The sequence below is a fragment of the Perna viridis genome, chromosome 15 (genome assembly GCF_037379345.1).
Source record: "Perna viridis isolate PV_CMFRI_1.1 ecotype Kerala chromosome 15, ASM3737934v1, whole genome shotgun sequence".
Taxonomy (NCBI): domain Eukaryota; kingdom Metazoa; phylum Mollusca; class Bivalvia; order Mytilida; family Mytilidae; genus Perna; species Perna viridis.
The window spans coordinates 7,619,444-7,640,583 of NC_142459.1; the positions used below are offsets into that span (position 1 = coordinate 7,619,444).

Genomic DNA, 21,140 nt, shown 5'->3' on the forward strand with positions numbered 1-21,140 from the left:
TCTATTCCCTAAGATGCTAAAATCAACGAAACTATCTTGAATTAGTTGTTTAGTAGTATTTAATCTCGCAATTTCAATAGTAAGTGACGAATAAGCAGGTAACACTTCTGCATACAAAGGATTGCTACGATCAACTGCTAAATTAAACATTTGACGAACTGCAATGGTACACTGACCTAAATATATGGATAATGAATCTAGAAATGTCAGAAAAGGTTGTAAATCTATGACAAATGCGACTTGCTCATGGTGACCGTATTAACCTTTTGGAAAACTACATTTTCATGAGTCGTGACGCCTACCGCACCTCCAATGAACAGGAAGACAACCAGATGGAACATCACCATCTCTACAATAAACAAGACCCATAACTAATAAAATTATACACACAAAACATGCGTCAGACATAATAATCATACCACTCCACAAGTAAGACCATAAGAACAAGGCGCAAGCATGAAAGCGAATGTGACGCCTAAGTAAAATTAAAATCACAACAGTAATACAAAGAATATACGAATGTTAAGGAAAAACAAATTTCTTCATTCAAAAAATGTCGCACTTGGATAGTGGAAAGAGTAATGTTGAAACACATTACTAGCATTACGTTGCAGTCAGCAGCAGGAGGCGGTTGGCAGTATGGGACCTGTTGGCTCGACAAGTGTTTAACCGTGCCGAAACACTCAAACACTCGCGGAATTCGTGAATTGTTCTTGGTTAGTTGAGCGACACCCAATGGCGAAGGGTCTCCTCGTCCAGTCTGTCCCACCGAATGCCATGGTATGCCCGAAAGAAAAGCACGCGGTTCCGAATAGCCACAGACCGAAGGCAGTGCAACCAAGTCAGTATCAAAGATACACAGGCCGCGACCGCAATCTGCAATTCAAAATTACAATCTCGCCCCTGACGCCTGTGCTCAGCCTTCGACTGATCTGGATTACCCTCACGATACATCATCCAAATGATACCTGTAATTTCCGGAGACACAATACCCCCGAAAATAACACAAAGTACGTTGAAGGGGCCCCGTGCAGGTCCGGGTGTCAAAAGAATAGGCCTACAGCAGCGCCTAAATAGTGCTCAGAAACCTAGCCAGGGGCTAGGCGCTCTGCCCACAGAGCAACTGGGATGTGTGCCCCAGGTGGTGGAATGAGGTACCCCTGGCGTGTTACATGCTGGGGTTGTCAGGCTATAATACGGAAAACCTGACCGCAAACCATAGTGGTGCACCGTGTTGGGAAAGATGCCACGTTCCTTGCACGTTAAAGAACCCTGCAGTGGTATTCGATAGGAGTAGGAACCTGTGCGCTCCGCCACAGGAGGCTAAATTGCCCGACCTTACCCATGCCCCTTTTTCCAGTGGCAATCAAAATTTGTCGACCCTATTATCTTTGTGACCCATCTTTCTTTTTTTTTCATTTCATGTTCATTTTATCATCCATTTCATGTTCATTGTCTGAATATAGCTGAAATATTGCTGCTCGGACGTTAAACCCCAACAAACAAACAAACAATAAAAGTATGACCCCTATTCTCTGTAATAGGGTTTGGGGTTTAAAGCGGTGCTATACTACTAAAATTTCTTATTAAATACAGTGAGATGATTGGTTGCTTTATTATAATGTACACACTTACGATATCGAATTGATATCCTGAATGTGCGTCCACAATTCACCATTTTACTGGAGGAAACTTGCTCTTCACCTTTTGAAATAAATCAGTTGTATAGGATATAAGAGATATGGTAAACAAAACATGAATAAAAACCAATCCGGAAAACATAATAGCGTAGGATCATCGACCACCTGCCCCGTAGAGGTCCGGGTGTCAAAAGAATAGGCCTTCAACAGCGCTAAGCTTGTCGTTAAGGCGATTATATAGTGCTCACAAACATAACTGTGTGCCCCAGGTTGTGAAACGGGGTTACCCTGACATGTTACATGCTGGGATCGTCGGGCCATCATACGGAAAACCGGACCACAAACCCTAGTGGTACAACGTGTTGGGAAAGATGCCACGTACCTCGCACGTTTAAGAACGCTTCTGTGGTGTCCTCTTGGAGTAGGAATCTTTGGGTCCGTCACAGGAGGCAAATTGCGAGACCTTACTCTCCTCTCCCTATATCCAGTGGCAATCAGAATTCTTGCATTTCATCCCACATTTTATTTCATAATCATTCCACCTTCATTTTCAATGCATTTTATGTTGATCACCTGAATATAGCTGAAATATTGTTGATCGGGCGTGAAACCCCAACAGTCAATCATCTACCACTCATTTTTACCCCCGTGCAGGTCCGGGTGATAAAAGAATAGGCCTGCAGCAGCGCTAAGCTTGTCGTATAAGGCGACTAAATAGTGCTCAGAAACCTTGCCGGGGGCTAGGCGCTCTGTCCACAGAGCAACTGGGATGTGTGCCCCAGGTGGTGGAATGCGGTACCCCTGCCGTGTTACATGCTGGGGTTGTCAGGCAATAATACGGAATACCTGACCGCAAACCATAATGGTGCACCGTGTTGGGAAAGATGCCACACACCCTTCTTTCATTTTTGATCTGCGTGAATATAAAAAGTCCGATACCAATTCTTTATTTTTTTTCAAAAAAAATTTCCTGAAATTAAAGCAAATTATCCAGATAATTATCTAGATATTTAAAAAATGGTGTCAAGTATCGATTGGGGTGCTGATACCTCAATTTTATTAAATATAAATAGATCTTTGGTTAGGTCTAAACTTGGTTATGGATCTATTGTTTATAATCTGATTTTTTGACGGTGTATACAGATGGCTCAAAAGATGGCGATAGCGTTGCATGTGCTGCTGTCCATGGTGACAGACCTGTAATTGAACGGTTGCCATGAAGCGCTTCCATATTCACAGCTGAAGCTCGAGCCACATTGATTACTCAATCTAATCTCTCACAGTTTATTATTTGTTCTGACTCTGAGCTGTCTTTTGGCAATTAAGAATCACAAACTGAAAAACACTCTTATCTTACAAATTTTATATTTTATTCATCGATTTCGGGAATTCGATATAGAGATTGTTTTTCTCGGGGTAACCAGTCATGTTGATATTCAGGGGAATTCAGTCGTGCCCCGTGCAGGTCCGGGTGTTAAAAGAATAGGCCTGCAGCAGCGCTAAGCTTGCCGTATAAGGCGACTAAATAGTGCTCAAAAACCTAGCCGGGGGCCTAGGCGCTCTGCCCACAGAGCAACTGAGATGTGTGCCCCAGGTGGTGGAATGGGGTACCCCTGGCGTGTTGCATTCTGGGGTTATCAAGCCATAATACGGAAAACCTGACCGCAAACCATAGTGGTGCACCGTGTTGGGAAAGATGCCACGTTCCTTGCACGTTAAAGAACCCTGCTGCGGTATTCGATAGGAGTAGGAACCTTTGCGCTCCGCCATAGGAGGCTAAGTTGCCCGACCTTACCCTCCCCCTTTGTCCAGTGGCAATCAAAATTTGTTGACCCTATTATCCTTGTGACCCATCCTTTTTCTTCATTTCATGTTCATTGTCTGAATATAGCTGAAATATTGCTGCCCGGACGTTAAACCCCAACAAACAAACAGTTGTAGACAGGGTTGCCAAGAAGGCATTAAATGAAATAATATAGGACGTTAGTTTGCCATACACCGATTTTAAAACTTTAATAAGGAAATATATTTTAAAGATGTGGCAGGACCGGTGGGGCGGTCTTGAACACAACAAACTCAATTCCATAAAACCCGATCTAGGCGTTCATCAATCCGGGTCGGGCAATCGCAAAGAGCAAGTGGTCATGACTAGATGCCGCATTGGACATTCTAGATTTACACATGGCCATTTACTTGTTGGTGAGCCTCCACCTGAGTGTATCCCATGTGATTGCCCTTTCTCTATCAAACATGTTCTTCTGGATTGTGTGGATTTTGCCAACACCAGGCAAAATTATTTTGACTGCGCCAATATGTTTGATTTGTTCAAGACCGTTTCATCTAAAAACATTATCGATTTCTTGCGGGACATCGGTTTATTTAATAAAATCTAAATTGGATACCTTCCTTGATTTTTCAATATTTTAAATGTTTTATCGAAGTTATGTTTCTATATGTATTTTATGTCTTAGGTTCACCTTTTATGTACCTTTTTATATGTAAATAGCTGTTTGTTTTAATTTCATTATTTTATGAAGAGACTTTGATCTTGCTTTTAATATTTTCCTTGCATTAAATGTTCTTGCCGTGATATGGCCCTGGTCGCCGAAATGGCAATAAACAACAACAATCAATCAATCGGTGGTCCCTGTTCCGGAACCGGGAGGGAGTCATGCGGATCCTTCAAATTGTCGCCCGGTCGCATTGACGGGCTGCGTCTGCGGGACGGTGGAGCGGGTGGTCAATGGTCGCCTTGTGTGGTTCCTTGGGGGGCGCAGCTTGCTCACTGGTGTTCAGCGGGGGTGCTCTTGGCCGTTTGGTCCGCTCATCAGAGATGCATTTGCTAAAAATGAACATGTTGTGTCGGTCTTTTTCGATTTGTAGGGGGCCTGTGACGCGGCGTGGAAGTGTGGTGTTTTGGGGGATATATTTGATATGGGGTTGAGGGGAGGACTTCCTCTGTTCTTCTCTAGTTTTTTGTCGGATCGTCGTTTTGATGTGGGGGTGGATTCGACTTTTTCTGGGGAGAGGGAGCAGGGGATGGGGGTTCCTCAGGGAGGTGTTCTTTCTGTCACTCTTCGGTGTTGAAATTAATGGTTTGGCCCAAGTTTTGAAGGACAATGTTGACGGTTACTTGTGTGTGCACGACTTTTTGATCTGCTGCAGGGGACAGGGTATGAGTAGTGTTGAAGGGCAGTTGCAGCTTTGCCTCGGGGGAGTTGAGAGGTGGGCTTTGGAGAATGGGTTTGGGTTTTCTGCATCTGAAGCTGTTGGTGTGCGCTTTTGTCGAGAGCGGGGGCTGCGTCCGGACCCAGATCTCTTTCTTTGTGGTGGTAGGGTCAAAGTGGTGGAAGGGACAGGATTCCTTGGATTGCTTTTTGATAGTGGACTTTCTTTTCTTTCCCATGTCGGATTGCTTGAGTCTGGGTGTCTTGGGGCGCTGGATGTTTTGGGAGTGGTGTCTAGTGCCGATTGGGGTGCTGATACCTCAATTTTATTAAATTTATATAGATCTTTGGTTAGGTCTAAACTTGGTTGTGGATCTGTTGTTTGTGGTTCCGCCGGGGAGACTTGCCTTAAAGTTTTGGACGCTGTTCGCCACCGGGGGTTGTGGCTTTGCCTTGGTGCCTTCGGGGCCTCTCCTGTTGAGGGCCTTTATGCCGAGGCAAATGAACCATCCCTTGGAGACAGACGTTTGAAATTAGGTCTTCAATATGTAAGTAAACTTATGGCCTACCCAGATAGCCCTGCCTACGACTGTGTCATTAATCCTATTTATGTCGACATTTATCGAAAACATGAAAGCAAAACACCTCATTTGGAAGCAATTCATCTGGAAACCAATGCAGTGACACCTGTTGTTACTTCGAAATGCCCTCCATGGGAGCTTCCACATCCTTCTTTCACTTTTGATCTGCGTGAATATAAAAAGTCCGATACCAATCCTTTATTTTTACAACAAAAATTTTATGAAATTAAAGCAAATTATCCGGATTTTTCGACGGTGTATACAGATGGCTCAAAAGATGGCGATAGCGTTGCATGTGCTGCTGTCCATGGTGACAGAACTGTAACTGAACGGTTGCCATCGAGCGCTTCCATATTCACAACTGAAGCTCGAGCCATATTGTTAGCACTTAAATTGATTACTCAATCTAATCTGTCACAGTTTATTATTTGTTCTGACTCTTTGAGCTGTCTTTCGGCAATTAAGAATCACAAACTGAAAAACACTCTTATTTTACAAATTTTGTATTTTATTCATCGACTTCGGGAATTTGATAAAGAGATTGTTTTTCTCTGGGTACCCAGTCATGTTGGTATTCAGGAGAATTCAGTTGTAGACAGGGTTGCCAAAAAGGCATTAAATGAAATAATAAAGGACGTTAGTTTGCCATACACTGATTTTAAACCTTTAATAAGGAAATATATTTTAAAGATGTGGCAGGACCGTTGGGACGGTCTTGAACACAACAAACGCAATTCCATAAAACCCGATCTAGGCTTTCATCAATCCGGGTCGGGCAATCGCAAAGAGCAAGTGGTCATGACTAGATGCCGCATTGGACATTCTAGATTTACACATGGCCATTTGCTTGTTGGTGATCCTCCACCTGAGTGTATCCCATGTGATTGCCCTTTCTCTATCAAACATGTTCTTCTAGATTGTGTGGATTTTGCCAACACCAGGCAAAATTATTTTGACTGCGCCAATATGTTTGATTTGTTCAAGACCGTTTCATCTAAAAACATTATCGATTTCTTGTGGGACATCGGTTTATTTAATAAAGTTTAAATTGGATACCTTCCTTGATTTTTCAATATTTTAAATGTTTTATCGAAGTTATGTTTCTATATGTATTTTATGTCTTAGGTTCACCTTTTATGTACCTTTTTATATGTAAATAGCTGTTTGTTTTAATTTCATTATTTTATGAAGATACTTTGATCTTGCTTTTAATGTTTTCCTTGCATTAAATGTTCTTGCCGTGATATGGCCCTGGTCGCCGAAATGGCAATAAACAACAACAATCAATCAATCGGTGGTCCCTGTTCCGGAACCGGGAGGGAGTCATGCGGATCCTTCAAATTGTCGCCCGGTCGCATTGACGGGCTGCGTCTGCGGGACGGTGGAGCGGGTGGTCAATGGTCGCCTTGTGTGGTTCCTTGGGGGGCGCAGCTTGCTCACTGGTGTTCAGCGGGGGTGCTCTTGGCCGTTTGGTCCGCTCATCAGAGATGCATTTGCTAAAAATGAACATGTTGTGTCGGTCTTTTTCGATTTGTAGGGGGCCTGTGACGCGGCGTGGAAGTGTGGTGTTTTGGGGGATATATTTGATATGGGGTTGAGGGGAGGACTTCCTCTGTTCTTCTCTAGTTTTTTGTCGGATCGTCGTTTTGATGTGGGGGTGGATTCGACTTTTTCTGGGGAGAGGGAGCAGGGGATGGGGGTTCCTCAGGGAGGTGTTCTTTCTGTCACTCTTCGGTGTTGAAATTAATGGTTTGGCCCAAGTTTTGAAGGACAATGTTGACGGTTACTTGTGTGTGCACGACTTTTTGATCTGCTGCAGGGGACAGGGTATGAGTAGTGTTGAAGGGCAGTTGCAGCTTTGCCTCGGGGGAGTTGAGAGGTGGGCTTTGGAGAATGGGTTTGGGTTTTCTGCATCTGAAGCTGTTGGTGTGCGCTTTTGTCGAGAGCGGGGGCTGCGTCCGGACCCAGATCTCTTTCTTTGTGGTGGTAGGGTCAAAGTGGTGGAAGGGACAGGATTCCTTGGATTGCTTTTTGATAGTGGACTTTCTTTTCTTTCCCATGTCGGATTGCTTGAGTCTGGGTGTCTTGGGGCGCTGGATGTTTTGGGAGTGGTGTCTAGTGCCGATTGGGGTGCTGATACCTCAATTTTATTAAATTTATATAGATCTTTGGTTAGGTCTAAACTTGGTTGTGGATCTGTTGTTTGTGGTTCCGCCGGGGAGACTTGCCTTAAAGTTTTGGACGCTGTTCGCCACCGGGGGTTGTGGCTTTGCCTTGGTGCCTTCGGGGCCTCTCCTGTTGAGGGCCTTTATGCCGAGGCAAATGAACCATCCCTTGGAGACAGACGTTTGAAATTAGGTCTTCAATATGTAAGTAAACTTATGGCCTACCCAGATAGCCCTGCCTACGACTGTGTCATTAATCCTATTTATGTCGACATTTATCGAAAACATGAAAGCAAAACACCTCATTTGGAAGCAATTCATCTGGAAACCAATGCAGTGACACCTGTTGTTACTTCGAAATGCCCTCCATGGGAGCTTCCACATCCTTCTTTCACTTTTGATCTGCGTGAATATAAAAAGTCCGATACCAATCCTTTATTTTTACAACAAAAATTTTATGAAATTAAAGCAAATTATCCGGATTTTTCGACGGTGTATACAGATGGCTCAAAAGATGGCGATAGCGTTGCATGTGCTGCTGTCCATGGTGACAGAACTGTAACTGAACGGTTGCCATCGAGCGCTTCCATATTCACAACTGAAGCTCGAGCCATATTGTTAGCACTTAAATTGATTACTCAATCTAATCTGTCACAGTTTATTATTTGTTCTGACTCTTTGAGCTGTCTTTCGGCAATTAAGAATCACAAACTGAAAAACACTCTTATTTTACAAATTTTGTATTTTATTCATCGACTTCGGGAATTTGATAAAGAGATTGTTTTTCTCTGGGTACCCAGTCATGTTGGTATTCAGGAGAATTCAGTTGTAGACAGGGTTGCCAAAAAGGCATTAAATGAAATAATAAAGGACGTTAGTTTGCCATACACTGATTTTAAACCTTTAATAAGGAAATATATTTTAAAGATGTGGCAGGACCGTTGGGACGGTCTTGAACACAACAAACTCAATTCCATAAAACCCGATCTAGGCTTTCATCAATCCGGGTCGGGCAATCGCAAAGAGCAAGTGGTCATGACTAGATGCCGCATTGGACATTCTAGATTTACACATGGCCATTTGCTTGTTGGTGATCCTCCACCTGAGTGTATCCCATGTGATTGCCCTTTCTCTATCAAACATGTTCTTCTAGATTGTGTGGATTTTGCCAACACCAGGCAAAATTATTTTGACTGCGCCAATATGTTTGATTTGTTCAAGACCGTTTCATCTAAAAACATTATCGATTTCTTGTGGGACATCGGTTTATTTAATAAAGTTTAAATTGGATACCTTCCTTGATTTTTCAATATTTTAAATGTTTTATCGAAGTTATGTTTCTATATGTATTTTATGTCTTAGGTTCACCTTTTATGTACCTTTTTATATGTAAATAGCTGTTTGTTTTAATTTCATTATTTTATGAAGATACTTTGATCTTGCTTTTAATGTTTTCCTTGCATTAAATGTTCTTGCCGTGATATGGCCCTGGTCGCCGAAATGGCAATAAACAACAACAATCAATCAATCGGTGGTCCCTGTTCCGGAACCGGGAGGGAGTCATGCGGATCCTTCAAATTGTCGCCCGGTCGCATTGACGGGCTGCGTCTGCGGGACGGTGGAGCGGGTGGTCAATGGTCGCCTTGTGTGGTTCCTTGGGGGGCGCAGCTTGCTCACTGGTGTTCAGCGGGGGTGCTCTTGGCCGTTTGGTCCGCTCATCAGAGATGCATTTGCTAAAAATGAACATGTTGTGTCGGTCTTTTTCGATTTGTAGGGGGCCTGTGACGCGGCGTGGAAGTGTGGTGTTTTGGGGGATATATTTGATATGGGGTTGAGGGGAGGACTTCCTCTGTTCTTCTCTAGTTTTTTGTCGGATCGTCGTTTTGATGTGGGGGTGGATTCGACTTTTTCTGGGGAGAGGGAGCAGGGGATGGGGGTTCCTCAGGGAGGTGTTCTTTCTGTCACTCTTCGGTGTTGAAATTAATGGTTTGGCCCAAGTTTTGAAGGACAATGTTGACGGTTACTTGTGTGTGCACGACTTTTTGATCTGCTGCAGGGGACAGGGTATGAGTAGTGTTGAAGGGCAGTTGCAGCTTTGCCTCGGGGGAGTTGAGAGGTGGGCTTTGGAGAATGGGTTTGGGTTTTCTGCATCTGAAGCTGTTGGTGTGCGCTTTTGTCGAGAGCGGGGGCTGCGTCCGGACCCAGATCTCTTTCTTTGTGGTGGTAGGGTCAAAGTGGTGGAAGGGACAGGATTCCTTGGATTGCTTTTTGATAGTGGACTTTCTTTTCTTTCCCATGTCGGATTGCTTGAGTCTGGGTGTCTTGGGGCGCTGGATGTTTTGGGAGTGGTGTCTAGTGCCGATTGGGGTGCTGATACCTCAATTTTATTAAATTTATATAGATCTTTGGTTAGGTCTAAACTTGGTTGTGGATCTGTTGTTTGTGGTTCCGCCGGGGAGACTTGCCTTAAAGTTTTGGACGCTGTTCGCCACCGGGGGTTGTGGCTTTGCCTTGGTGCCTTCGGGGCCTCTCCTGTTGAGGGCCTTTATGCCGAGGCAAATGAACCATCCCTTGGAGACAGACGTTTGAAATTAGGTCTTCAATATGTAAGTAAACTTATGGCCTACCCAGATAGCCCTGCCTACGACTGTGTCATTAATCCTATTTATGTCGACATTTATCGAAAACATGAAAGCAAAACACCTCATTTGGAAGCAATTCATCTGGAAACCAATGCAGTGACACCTGTTGTTACTTCGAAATGCCCTCCATGGGAGCTTCCACATCCTTCTTTCACTTTTGATCTGCGTGAATATAAAAAGTCCGATACCAATCCTTTATTTTTACAACAAAAATTTTATGAAATTAAAGCAAATTATCCGGATTTTTCGACGGTGTATACAGATGGCTCAAAAGATGGCGATAGCGTTGCATGTGCTGCTGTCCATGGTGACAGAACTGTAACTGAACGGTTGCCATCGAGCGCTTCCATATTCACAACTGAAGCTCGAGCCATATTGTTAGCACTTAAATTGATTACTCAATCTAATCTGTCACAGTTTATTATTTGTTCTGACTCTTTGAGCTGTCTTTCGGCAATTAAGAATCACAAACTGAAAAACACTCTTATTTTACAAATTTTGTATTTTATTCATCGACTTCGGGAATTTGATAAAGAGATTGTTTTTCTCTGGGTACCCAGTCATGTTGGTATTCAGGAGAATTCAGTTGTAGACAGGGTTGCCAAAAAGGCATTAAATGAAATAATAAAGGACGTTAGTTTGCCATACACTGATTTTAAACCTTTAATAAGGAAATATATTTTAAAGATGTGGCAGGACCGTTGGGACGGTCTTGAACACAACAAACTCAATTCCATAAAACCCGATCTAGGCTTTCATCAATCCGGGTCGGGCAATCGCAAAGAGCAAGTGGTCATGACTAGATGCCGCATTGGACATTCTAGATTTACACATGGCCATTTGCTTGTTGGTGATCCTCCACCTGAGTGTATCCCATGTGATTGCCCTTTCTCTATCAAACATGTTCTTCTAGATTGTGTGGATTTTGCCAACACCAGGCAAAATTATTTTGACTGCGCCAATATGTTTGATTTGTTCAAGACCGTTTCATCTAAAAACATTATCGATTTCTTGTGGGACATCGGTTTATTTAATAAAGTTTAAATTGGATACCTTCCTTGATTTTTCAATATTTTAAATGTTTTATCGAAGTTATGTTTCTATATGTATTTTATGTCTTAGGTTCACCTTTTATGTACCTTTTTATATGTAAATAGCTGTTTGTTTTAATTTCATTATTTTATGAAGATACTTTGATCTTGCTTTTAATGTTTTCCTTGCATTAAATGTTCTTGCCGTGATATGGCCCTGGTCGCCGAAATGGCAATAAACAACAACAATCAATCAATCGGTGGTCCCTGTTCCGGAACCGGGAGGGAGTCATGCGGATCCTTCAAATTGTCGCCCGGTCGCATTGACGGGCTGCGTCTGCGGGACGGTGGAGCGGGTGGTCAATGGTCGCCTTGTGTGGTTCCTTGGGGGGCGCAGCTTGCTCACTGGTGTTCAGCGGGGGTGCTCTTGGCCGTTTGGTCCGCTCATCAGAGATGCATTTGCTAAAAATGAACATGTTGTGTCGGTCTTTTTCGATTTGTAGGGGGCCTGTGACGCGGCGTGGAAGTGTGGTGTTTTGGGGGATATATTTGATATGGGGTTGAGGGGAGGACTTCCTCTGTTCTTCTCTAGTTTTTTGTCGGATCGTCGTTTTGATGTGGGGGTGGATTCGACTTTTTCTGGGGAGAGGGAGCAGGGGATGGGGGTTCCTCAGGGAGGTGTTCTTTCTGTCACTCTTCGGTGTTGAAATTAATGGTTTGGCCCAAGTTTTGAAGGACAATGTTGACGGTTACTTGTGTGTGCACGACTTTTTGATCTGCTGCAGGGGACAGGGTATGAGTAGTGTTGAAGGGCAGTTGCAGCTTTGCCTCGGGGGAGTTGAGAGGTGGGCTTTGGAGAATGGGTTTGGGTTTTCTGCATCTGAAGCTGTTGGTGTGCGCTTTTGTCGAGAGCGGGGGCTGCGTCCGGACCCAGATCTCTTTCTTTGTGGTGGTAGGGTCAAAGTGGTGGAAGGGACAGGATTCCTTGGATTGCTTTTTGATAGTGGACTTTCTTTTCTTTCCCATGTCGGATTGCTTGAGTCTGGGTGTCTTGGGGCGCTGGATGTTTTGGGAGTGGTGTCTAGTGCCGATTGGGGTGCTGATACCTCAATTTTATTAAATTTATATAGATCTTTGGTTAGGTCTAAACTTGGTTGTGGATCTGTTGTTTGTGGTTCCGCCGGGGAGACTTGCCTTAAAGTTTTGGACGCTGTTCGCCACCGGGGGTTGTGGCTTTGCCTTGGTGCCTTCGGGGCCTCTCCTGTTGAGGGCCTTTATGCCGAGGCAAATGAACCATCCCTTGGAGACAGACGTTTGAAATTAGGTCTTCAATATGTAAGTAAACTTATGGCCTACCCAGATAGCCCTGCCTACGACTGTGTCATTAATCCTATTTATGTCGACATTTATCGAAAACATGAAAGCAAAACACCTCATTTGGAAGCAATTCATCTGGAAACCAATGCAGTGACACCTGTTGTTACTTCGAAATGCCCTCCATGGGAGCTTCCACATCCTTCTTTCACTTTTGATCTGCGTGAATATAAAAAGTCCGATACCAATCCTTTATTTTTACAACAAAAATTTTATGAAATTAAAGCAAATTATCCGGATTTTTCGACGGTGTATACAGATGGCTCAAAAGATGGCGATAGCGTTGCATGTGCTGCTGTCCATGGTGACAGAACTGTAACTGAACGGTTGCCATCGAGCGCTTCCATATTCACAACTGAAGCTCGAGCCATATTGTTAGCACTTAAATTGATTACTCAATCTAATCTGTCACAGTTTATTATTTGTTCTGACTCTTTGAGCTGTCTTTCGGCAATTAAGAATCACAAACTGAAAAACACTCTTATTTTACAAATTTTGTATTTTATTCATCGACTTCGGGAATTTGATAAAGAGATTGTTTTTCTCTGGGTACCCAGTCATGTTGGTATTCAGGAGAATTCAGTTGTAGACAGGGTTGCCAAAAAGGCATTAAATGAAATAATAAAGGACGTTAGTTTGCCATACACTGATTTTAAACCTTTAATAAGGAAATATATTTTAAAGATGTGGCAGGACCGTTGGGACGGTCTTGAACACAACAAACTCAATTCCATAAAACCCGATCTAGGCTTTCATCAATCCGGGTCGGGCAATCGCAAAGAGCAAGTGGTCATGACTAGATGCCGCATTGGACATTCTAGATTTACACATGGCCATTTGCTTGTTGGTGATCCTCCACCTGAGTGTATCCCATGTGATTGCCCTTTCTCTATCAAACATGTTCTTCTAGATTGTGTGGATTTTGCCAACACCAGGCAAAATTATTTTGACTGCGCCAATATGTTTGATTTGTTCAAGACCGTTTCATCTGAAAACATCATCGATTTCTTGCGGGACATCGGTTTATTTAATAAAATCTAAATTGGATACCTTCCTTAGTTTTTCAATATTTTAAATGTTTTATCGAATTTATGTTTCTATGTGTATTTTATGTCTTAGGTTCACCTTTTATGTACCTTTTTATATGTAAATAGCTGCTTGTTATAATTTCATTTTTTTATGAAGAGACTTTGATCTTGCTTTTAATATTTCCATTTCATTCAATGTTCTTGCCGTGATATGGCCCTAGTCGCCGAAACGGCATTAAAAGGTAACAATCAATCAATCAATCAGCCTTACGAACCATTGCGCGATCATAAGTGTAACCCAGTCTTATTCCAAGGATGTAATGATTGACTCCAGATGCATACTTTCTTGCGTCGGGAACCAATTGGACCCAATCCTCCAACCGCTCATAGCTGGTTACAACGTATTTAAATTGGTAATTGTCATCCAGGATCAAAAACACATTCGATCTCATGTTCTCCTCAGCAAAATGATCAGACACCTGATCGAACAATAAGTCGTGCGGTATTCTCAACGCGTCGTCCATGAAGGTCATGTTGTTTACGTCGTCAACCTGACCAGATATGCATACCGAGTGTTCCTTGAATGCTCCACCCCTCTTTCGAACGAAGTTCTTTATCGTCGACAACGAGGATATTCCGTATGGGATGCAATTGTGAGCGAACGCCAACGGCGTGGGTAGGGTCCTTTCGTACATCCTGACCAGAAACATTGTCGGATCGTTTGAAATGTCCGTGTTGGTTATGAGCTTTGTCATGTTTCTTAACACTTCCAACGTGAACACGTCCTGAAAATCGTTGAGTATCTGTCGATTAAACGAATTCGGTGTTGTCAGTACCTTCATGCAAAGTCTTCCTCCAGACGGAACCTCGTCAATCGAGTAGTACCCCCCTGTGGATCGCTATCCTTGTCGTGGTAGGGGGGGCTTGCGTGCCTCAGTGATCCTAAGAGCTATGCCAGCTGGAGTTTTTTCTCCTGGTAGGGTTACCCATGATGGAAAGGTCAAAGGTTAGAGGCCAGACTAAAGCGATCCGAACATCGACCGTGGGCCCGGTGATTAAAATAAAAAGTCCCCCGTGCAGGTCCGGGTAATAAAAGAATAGGCCTGCAGCAGCGCTAAGCTTGTCGTATAAGGCGACTAAATAGTGCTCAGAAACCTAGCCGGGGGCTAGGCGCTCTGCCCACAGAGCAACTAGGATGTGTGCCCCAGGTGGTGGAATGGGGTACCCCTGGCGTGTTACATGCTGGGGTTGTCACGCTATAATACGGAAAACCTGACCGCAAACCATAGTGATGCACCGTGTTGGGAAAGATGCCACGTTCCTCGCACGTTAAAGAACCCTGCTGTGGTATTCGATAGGAGTAGGAACCTTTGCGCTCCGCCACAGGAGGCTTAATTGCCCGATCTTACCCATCCCCCCTTTTCCAGTGGCAATCAAAATTTGTCGACCCTATTATCCTTGTGACCCATCCTTTTTTTTCATTTCATGTTCATTATATCCATTTCATGTTCATTGTCTGAATATAGCTGAAATATTGCTGCTCGGACGTTAAACCCCAACAAACAAACAAACAAACAAAATAAAAAGTGGGTTCACCTACTTGTTTGCCGTGAGTTGCAACCCGTGAGTTATTGGTGGGCGAGGAGGTCCTAGTGGATGAAGGTCGTATCTAGACTCCAGTCGTGACGTAACCCCCGTGTCATCGATGGCTGGATGATCGAGGATACGGCTGTATATGCCACTCGGCTCTTAGGTCATCTAAACGGGAGATCGGATGGACCCGGTTCGATCAATCGGCTGGTCACGCCATGCCCTTCATTTGTCCACCTGCTTTACTGATGGCATTTTGTTAAATCCAATGTTTCTAAGATTTTCAAAAGCTTACAAATGGCAAATGAAGAAGGCGGTGGCTCATGGGTCAATCGAGTAGTACGCTGTCTATGCGCCATTGATAGATACGCTCTGTTCGAGTATGTCGTCTCTGGAATCCCTGATGCTATCTGCTGGAAATCCGTAGAGTCCTAGCATCGCCCGTGTTGGCACTCGGTGGCGGGTGGGGAACAGAGACGATGAAACTTACTAAAACTTAACATGGCGACAAAAAACAACGGGGAGTCCAATGTTTCTTATTCAAAAAAACGAAAAAGTGATGTCTGCAATTCTTCTGACGAAAGTGATAAAAACTGGCCAAGATTTATTGTAATTTCTGCAAAAGATAAAGACAAATGTTAATGACCTTTCTCCTTTTTTAATACAGAAAACTATCAAGGGTGTAGCTGGTGATGTTAAAGATACAAAGAAAATAAGATCAGGAATTTTAATTGAATGCCTCAGACCTGGCCAATCATCAAATTTGTTAAAATTAACCAGGATTGGTGACCTTGATGTGGTTTCATCTGCACACAAGCCACTAAATCAGTCACAGGGTGTCCTTAAATACCGGGGTCGAGACCTCGACGCCTTGACTGATGAAGAGATCTGTGAGGAACTGAAATCACAAGGCGTTAAGTCAGTGAAAAGATTTACTTCTCGACGTGCAGATGCAACCACACCAATGAGAACAATCCTGTTAACATTTAGTTCCACTTCAGTGCCATCTCATGTCTACATTGGTCCATACAGGACAGCTGTCAATCTGTATATTCCTAACCCACTTCGGTGTTTTAAATGCCAGAAGTTTGGGCATGGAAAGGGCCAGTGTAGAGGAAAACTGTTTTGTTTCCGATGCTCTGAAGAAGGACACGAGGGAATCGACTGCAGAAAAGATCTGAAATGCAGAAACTGTGAGGAAGCTCACGTGTCATCATCTAAAGATTGCCCTCTTTATAAGAAAGAAAAAGATATTTTAAAGATAAAAACTGAAAACAAAATTTCATATAGTGAAGCTCGCCAGAAGTGGTCCCTTTCCAACAATTTTCTTGCATCTGGCAAAACATCTTATGCTAGTGTTGCAAAGCGTGCTTGTCTGTCCTCGACTGTTGAGGTGCAGACGATCATGAGTTGGAAAGAGGATATCAATGGTCTTGCCAAACTGCCCACTGAGGTATCCATCCAAAAAATGTTTAGAGGAAATTAAAAAGGCCAGAGCTAAGAAATCTCACCAATGTTCCCAGACTCAGTCATCCCAAAATTCCGGATCATCTTCAAAGTCATCTCCATCATCACAACAGTCATCGTCTTCCAAATCTCAACAGAAGAATGTCCAACCCCCAAAAAAGTTGGGGAATTTCCGTGTGGAGGACTTGGAGAAATCCAAGTCTAGGCGACAGATTGTGTCGCCTGTGGTGTCGGACTCGGATTCCGAATCTGACATGGAAACAACAGGTCATGGACTTTGTCCAGGTGAAAACTGGCTGGGTCCCGACCTTGATCAGATTGACCAAACAGATCCTGTTGCCATGAAAAAATACAAGGAGCAGCGCGCTCAGTCAATTCGAATTGACCTTAATGGTGGCACTCGTACTAGAAGATAAAGATAAAGAGATTGTTTTTCTCTGGGTACCCAGTCATGTTGGTATTCAGGGGAATTCAGTTGTAGACAGGGTTGCCAAAAAGGCATTAAATGAAATAATAAAGGACGTTAGTTTGCCATACACCGATTTTAAAACTTTAATAAGGAAATGTATTTTAAAGATGTGGCAGGACCGATGGGACGGTCTTGAACACAACAAACTCAATTCCATAAAACCCGATCTAGGCGTTCATCAATCCGGGTCGGGCAATCGCAAAGAGCAAGTGGTCATGACTAGATGCCGCATTGGACATTCTAGATTTACACATGGCCATTTGCTTGTTGGTGATTCTCCACCTGAGTGTATCCCATGTGATTGCCCTTTCTCTATCAAACATGTTCTTCTAGATTGTGTGGATTTTGCCAACACCAGGCAAAATTATTTTGACTGCGCCAATATGTTTGATTTGTTCAAGACCGTTTCATCTAAAAACATCATCGATTTCTTGCGGGACATCGGTTTATTTAATAAAATCTAAATTTGATACCTTCCTTAGTTTTTCAATATTTTAAATGTTTTATCGAAGTTATGTTTCTATAAGTATTTTATGTCTTAGGTTCACCTTTTATGTACCTTTTTATATGTAAATAGCTGCTTGTTTTAATTTCATTATTTTATGAAGAGACTTTGATCTTGCTTTTAATATTTCCATTTCATTCAATGTTCTTGCCGTGATATGGCCCTAGTCGCCGAAACGGCATTAAAAGATAACAATCAATCAATCAATCAGTTCCTTTAACTACCGATCTACAAGCAGTGGCCGTTCGGTTATCCCTTGATAAAACCATAACCGTTTGTTCCATTTACATTCCCCCAAATTCAATTTTGTGCAGAAATAAATTAGTTGATTTGGTTAAGCAGTTGCCCAAACCATTTATTATTTTGGGTGACTTTAATGCTCATAATCCTTTATGGGGAAGTAATCATACGAATGATAAAGGTAAAAAAGTTGAGGAGCTCCTTCAGCAAGAAGACTTGTGCATATTTAATGACGGATCTTCAACGTTCCTTCATTCAGGCAATGGATCGTATTCTTCTATTGATTTAAGCATTTGTGATCCTTTCGTACTTTCAGAGTTTACATGGCGAGTTCATGATGACTTGTGCGGGAGTGATCATTTTCCAATTATTTTGGAGCATTTATCCTCCAAAACGGAGGAACGTCAACCTCGTTTTAAACTTGAGAAAGCACATTGGGCTTCATTTGAAGCCCACTGTCTTGAAGAATTACGATTAGAAGCGATGAAGGATGTTGAAGATCCCATTTTATTATTTAATGAAAGACTGACATCAATTGCTAATAAAACAATACCTAAAACCTCGACAAATCCAAAAAGGCCTAGTAAACCATGGTTTACTGATGAGTGTGACAAAGCGATCGAAGAACGCAACAAGGCCCATCGCCGGTTTGACAAAAATCCTACACCAGCAAATCTGTCAAACTTCCGAATATTTCGAGCAAAAGCTCGACGTACATGTAAACAAGCCAGACGAACCTCTTGGAAAAATTTTGTTTCTAGTATTAAATCTCACACTCCCCTCAATAAAGTATGGAATTTTATTAGAAAAGTAAAAGGAAAAAATTCGAATTCTTCAGTGAAACACCTTAAATTTGGTAATACCACTCTAACCACCGAAAAAGATATCGCCAATAAGCTAGCTGAAACATTCGCTAAACATTCATCCTCATCTAACTACAAACCGGATTTTCAAAAAATTAAATCATCTGCAGAAAAGACAAAATTAAACTTCAAGTCAAATAATGCAGAATCTTACAACTCTCAATTTTCTATAGAGGAACTAAAATCGTCACTGGCTAAAGCCCACGATACAGCTAGTGGGCTAGATAATATTCACTATCAACTTTTGAAACATCTTCCTGATCCATCTCTACATACACTTCTTACGTTAATGAACGAGATATGGACTTCTGGTAACGTTCCGTCCATCTGGAAAACGGCTTCAGTAGTCCCTATTCCAAAACCAGGAAAAGATCATACGGATCCTTCAAATTATCGCCCGATCGCATTGACAAGCTGCGTCTGCAAGACAATGGAACGAATGGTCAATGATCGCCTTGTGTGGTTCCTTGAGAAGCACAACTTACTCACTAACATTCAGTGTGGTTTTAGGCAAGGCAGAAGTACTCTTGACCATTTAGTCCGGTTTGAAACGCTCATCAGAAATGCATTTGCTAAAAATGAGCATGTTGTGTCGGTCTTTTTCGATTTAGAAAAAGCCTATGACACGACGTGGAAATATGGTATTTTAAAAGATATATTTGATATGGGGTTGACTTCCTCTGTTCTTGTCTAATTTTTTGTCAGATCGTCATTTTAATGTGAGGGTAAATTCGACTTTTTCTGAGGAGAAGGAACAGGAAATGGGAGTTCCTCAGGGAAGTATTCTTTCTGTCACTCTCTTCAGTATTAAAATTAATAGTTTAGCCCAAGTCTTGAAGGACAATATTGACGGTTCCTTGTATGTAGACGACTTTTTGATCTGCTACAGGGGACAAAATATGAGTAATATTGAAAGGCAGTTACAACTTTGCCTCAAAAGAATTGAGAAATGGGCTTTGGAGAATGGGTTTAAGTTTTCTACATCTAAAACTGTTGGTATGCACTTTTGTCGAAAGCGAAAGCTGCATCCGGACCCAGATCTCTTTCTTTATGGTAATAAAATCAAAATAGTAGAAGAAACAAAATTCCTTGGATTACTTTTTGATAGTAAACTTTCTTTTCTTCCCCATATCAAATTACTTAAATCTAGGTGTCTTAAGGCACTAGATATTTTAAAAATGGTTGTGGTGTTCTAATGCCTAAGTCTATACTAATTTTGTTATCCTTTATTAACATCACATACTCCCCATAAGAAGGAAGGTAAAAAGCTACAAAATACAATGTAACAATCCTAACTATATGTTTTAAAACACAATCTAATTGAATATTGTAGTTCACAAAATACATGTAATATGCCTAATTATTAATAATACCATTGAAATATAACAAAATGCTAGGTGCCTGTATGTGTTTTCATTGAAAATCAAAAATACAAAAAATGAGCAAAAATGGTACCTTGTGTCCCAGTGAGCAAAGCCAAATTACGGAAGTCAAGTTGCAACAAAGTCAAAACTAAACGATAACACCTAAAGAAACCATCAGAGTTAACGTCCCATCTCAAATCATGTATGAATATATATCTCTTAAAAGTATACCTAGTCTCATGAATCGATGAACAATCTGAGCGTGGCGCCTAAATAGGTCCTAAATTGATGTAAGTTATCATTTATTTTTGCCTAAAATGTGACCTGCTCACCGGGTCCAAAAATTATAAAATGTGTCGAAACGTAGAAAATACAGACCAAATACAATGTAAAATCATGCAAAAGTACATCGATTATGTGTAGTTTGTGTGTGTATGTATTGCAAAGCTGTTTAAATGTGACATTGAAGTCGTTATCTCTGACCGACCTATGACAACATCTTTTGACATGTAAAATGCATGTTTCATTGTTGAAGACATTTTCTAAAACATACTCTATATGATAATGTAAATCAAAACCAGGCTAGGAATAATACATACCCTGTGGGGACCTATGTTTTCCTAAATATCGAACATCCCAAAAATAGAACTTTCCAAAAGTAGGGGAAAAAGTGTGAAGGGGAAAGAAACGAACAATTCATCTATTTACTGTTACAGCACATAGATCTTTGGTTAGGTATAAACTTGATTATGGATCTATTGTTTATGGTTCCGCCAAAAAAACTTACCTTAAAATTTTAGACGCTGTTCACCACCAGGGGTTGCGACTTTGCCTTGGTGCCTTCAGAACCTCTCCTATTGAGAGCCTTTATGCCGAGGCAAATGAACCATCCCTTGGAGACAGACGTTTGAAATTAGGTCTTCAATATGTAAGTAAACTTATGGCCTACCCAGATAGCCCTGCCTACGACTGTGTCATTAATCCTATTTATGTCGACATTTATCGAAAACATGA

At 42.1% G+C, this 21,140-nt stretch overlaps 1 long non-coding RNA gene across 1 annotated transcript; it reads right to left on the reverse strand.

Moving 5' to 3' along the window:
• Nucleotides 1–41: 41 nt before the first annotated feature.
• LOC148596770 (uncharacterized) lies at nt 42–20,835 on the reverse strand. Its single transcript, XR_015919001.1, has 3 exons — nt 20,726–20,835; nt 1,636–1,704; nt 42–349 (listed from the first exon to the last, which is right to left on the reverse strand). It is a non-coding gene; the product is annotated as an uncharacterized LOC148596770 (long non-coding RNA).
• Between the last annotated feature and the right edge of the window lie 305 nt (nt 20,836–21,140).